Source organism: Varroa jacobsoni, unplaced genomic scaffold (assembly GCF_002532875.2).
Source record: "Varroa jacobsoni isolate VJ856 unplaced genomic scaffold, vjacob_1.0 scaffold_1209, whole genome shotgun sequence".
Lineage (NCBI taxonomy): Eukaryota > Metazoa > Arthropoda > Arachnida > Mesostigmata > Varroidae > Varroa > Varroa jacobsoni.
This window is the reverse complement of record NW_019214111.1, coordinates 1-3,989: the sequence shown is the minus strand read 5'-3', so window position 1 is coordinate 3,989 and position 3,989 is coordinate 1. Positions and strand designations below refer to the sequence as shown.

The window sequence follows — 3,989 nt, the reverse complement described above, 5'->3', positions numbered from 1 at the left end:
CGTTTTAACGCGTGGGCATCTTGAAGATCTAACAGATTGTCGCTAGCTGGGTCAGACACAGTGGCATAACACTGCAGTTCGTTCGATAATATGCGGGCACGATAAATGCAATATTTACAGATACAGATTAAATTATAGCAATTTCCTGTTCTGCAAATACATATTTTAGAAATTTAGTAAGTATTTGGCAATCTGCGTTTGACCTGACCTTCCGATCATTACAAGTCATTGCTTTAGTTTCGAAGAATTCTGAGTCGATATCAGTCATTTTGTCCTGGAGTGATGCGATCAGCCTGTTTGGGTATTCTTAGGTTTTGAACTGCTTCTACTGTTTCCTGGGTTTACAACAAAAGGTAGCTAGGCGGCAACTAGGCAAAGCAGTTCTTCGTTGTAAACTGGACTCACCACTCGTTTGAGCAAGGTAGACTTGGCCTTCTTCAACGACAACAAATTTCCCCGATAAGAATTTAGATCGTAAAACGCCGCCGGCGCTGCCTTTATCTAAAAGTAGCTCCGGCACTCACTTAGCCCTAACCTTTGTCGATGTTGCTCTAACCGGCGCCTTATGTACCCAGTCCTCGATATGCGCCCCGAACACTTCTACGGTTGGCGTTAATTCGACATACGATTTAGGCACTTTCAAATTTGGCTACCGAGTGAAAGCGTATTTGATTCGCTCAGTCGTTCTCCCCCTCAGGAGGTCGTTGTTTCTGTTTTTCCGTGCTATTTTTTAAAGACATAGTTAAGCAGGGTGGGCGTTAAGTAGGAGTTGTCAGACGTAGAAGCGACTGCCGCCGTATAAAAAAAAAAAAGACAACTTATCTTTTTGTTACTACCTTATTTATTAATTACTCTATTATATTACGCTATCTAGTGCAATGTTATTCTGTACCACACTACATGTTATATTTCTGTGTTGGCATTGTTGTTTGTCCTTGCTTTTCACCATCAACATATTAAGCAGATACAAAAGTATCTGTACTATGTTTTTTTTTCGTGACAATTCTACATCGCTGCTGATTTTCGTGCCATTGTTGTATCTGTCACTACACAGCAGCCGTAATAGCTAGTAGTTTTCGGGTTCGGTATCCCGCCTGACTCAATATGCGCTGCTGAACGCCATTTATTCTATCGTTTCTTTCTCATCCATTCTCTGTACGTCGTTCACAAGTTACGTGCCGCCCGCTCTTGCGACTGCGACCGCTGTCGCCACCGTTTGAAGCAATTATTCCCCCTCTCCCCACCGCCATCTTCCCACCACGTCGGTGCACGATAGGACAGGAAGGCTGTATCGGTTCGATTAACCGAATTGGTTACAAGCCAAATTGTCGGCTACGACGCTGATGCCTGCCAGGAGCCGCTGCGCATCGGGCAACTTTGTTCGGGCGAACAGGCAAACCGCAGGACGGACCTCCGTCGCTTCTCGAATCGCTTTCATACCGAAATGTTGGCAGTGATGGTAATGGGTGAGATGGGCGCGACTACGACACCGCTATAGAAGCCGATAACGCATTGTAGAAACATGTAGATGAAACAGCAGGATGATAGGCGAGAGGATGAGTGAGTCTACGTTTTAATTTCGTAACGGCACGGATACTCTGGGGCACAAACTCACCGAATATCTGCCGGCTGGCGAAGTAACTGTACTATGTGTTATGGATACCTGTACTGGCCCGCAATGATGTTTCCGTAGACCAGTGTTCCCCTTGGTGGGACCTGTTGTGTATTTACTGTTGCCGGACTAAGTGGAACCGCTAAACGGTCGCGTTGAAGAGGTTTTATAATCGATGAAGCTTGGCACCGAAGCATAGCGAAAGGGGGCTAGCGGGCTGTAGATTGGAGGGGCACCAGAACGAAGACAAACTGTTAGTGTATTTAGCGATCTGCGTGACGAATATGTGCGAGATATAGCCAAAAAAAAATGTAATTCTGCCTAAAGTGTTGGCTATAATGGCAGATACCTCGTATTTAAGAGAATGTGGCACATTATATGATAGTATATAGAGCGATTTGAGCGCCAACACTAGACGGAGCAGTTGGCTGTGAGTAATCATGTGGCACTGTCAAATAAGTAACCATAAAACATTATTGACAATTTTCGAGATCTGGATTAAATAAGCGTAGTAATCCGGGCGAGGGTGTTTACCACGGCCATGAACACGGCCATGAATCGTTGGCATAACGATTTTTTTAATTCTGCTGCTATCGTCTCCTGCTAATTCATCTTCCTCTCAATGCGCTTCTATGAATCGCACTTATTTCTAGTTCATAATTAATGGTTCGAATCGAAACCAAAAAAAAAAAAACTTTCTCCGAATTCGGAGCACTTGTACAGTGCGATACCTACCACTAGAAGCCAGGCCCCGATGGCGCCAACGCTACGGGGGCGCAAAATTTTTCAAAAAATCACTTCAGTAAGACGGACGCGCACGCGCAAAGCCAAAATGAAGCAAAATAACAAATCGATATTTTCTAGCTATATTGTCTGTTACTCTATTCTTTGCCTGCCTCCATAGTTGCTTTATTATTGCGTACCTTTGACAAAAAATACGTACTTCGGTATTAGTTCCAACGTGATCGAACGGTTTCACTACCAAATAGAACTTACATTTGCGCGTCGCTTATATGAACGCACTTTACATAGCCAAAAATGCGCGTCGTATAGGTCTTCTTGCCTGGCCACAGCTTGATGTAATGTCCGGTAGAAGAAAACAGGCACCTTGGTCCTATTCTTCACAAAGACATCAATAGGGGGAGACACAATCACTAGTAAATTGCTATGCGCGTCCTTCGTTTGTTCTGAATGGCAACAAATAATGGTCAGTTTATATTTATCCGGTGAGAGCTAAAGCAGGCAGCATTGGGTAGACGATATTCAATATATATAACTACGTACTGAGGTAAATACGACACGAGCAGATACGGACGTTGAGGGTAATGTGAAGGTACCGACTAACGGCTAAGGTACGGTTTCTGCTATTCAGACTCATAGGCCTTGCGTAAGCTGTTTCGTGTAGCAGCGCGGTCGACTTGTGAAATGGGGCCGAAATAGCCAAGAACATTGTTCATATAAGCTAACATTTCAATTTGCCCATTAAATTTTTGATTCTACAATGTATGCCCTGTTCTGCAAATGATACGTGAATTCGCTGCATTAATAGTGTACAGATATGAGATGTAAATATTAACAAATTATTAGGAACGATGTATATGAGGCGGTATAAACCAATTCCGAACATGAAGCTGGAAAAAAAAAGTGCTGAATTATAACAAATTATAGGGAATTATTATTTCTTATTCTCTTGGAAACTATATAAATTTAACTATATACATCACTATGCTTATTTACGAAGGACCACCTTCCTAAATGTATATGGATACACTGTCAAACTTAGGGCTCTATAACCTCAAAATTAGAGGTGACTCACTGACGAATGAGGTAAGTTGTATAGAAATGGTGTCCTTTGTACCGCCGGACTGCCTGCTAGTTTCGTGCCTATATATCTCATAAATTGTAAGCATATATATGCGCACGAAATTGTTTAATTAAACAAAAAAAAACTGTGCTTCTTTTTTCGTTTCGAAGCACTCGTCGTAGTCACCTTCTGCATTGTCCAAAGCCTTTGAGACAGTGCATAGACCCCTGTTGTTCCGGGCGAGGTATATATTTATAAGGAACTACATTACAACAGGTTTTTAAGAAATTCCATTTAATAATTACCGTAGTACCGATCCTATCCATATTTCCAATATGATCGGTCTTGGCAATAAGTCTGATTTCGATTTAGACGATATAGATGTGAGAGATTACCTGCAAGTGAGAAACATTATATGATAAGATACTAGTTAATATGTAATGTCTTACACTATTTAGATACAACACTTAACTTCATAGGAAATTTTTAACTTGAAGTAAGGTGACTGCTCGACGAAACACAATCAATTCAATCAAGAAAAATCATATACAAATTTACCCGTATTAATGCATC

At 41.8% G+C, this 3,989-nt stretch overlaps 1 long non-coding RNA gene across 2 annotated transcripts; it reads right to left on the bottom strand.

The window, feature by feature from the left end:
• Positions 1-751: 751 nt before the first annotated feature.
• LOC111267682 (uncharacterized) lies at positions 752-3,870 on the bottom strand. 2 transcript variants are annotated; one of them, XR_002684778.2, is made up of 3 exons: positions 3,722-3,867; positions 2,609-2,731; positions 752-1,829 (listed from the first exon to the last, which is right to left on the bottom strand). It is a non-coding gene; the product is annotated as an uncharacterized LOC111267682 (long non-coding RNA). The 2 variants fall into 2 exon arrangements; XR_015313917.1 differs by having other exon boundaries at positions 753-1,829; positions 2,609-2,726; positions 3,722-3,870.
• Positions 3,871-3,989: the final 119 nt, after the last annotated feature.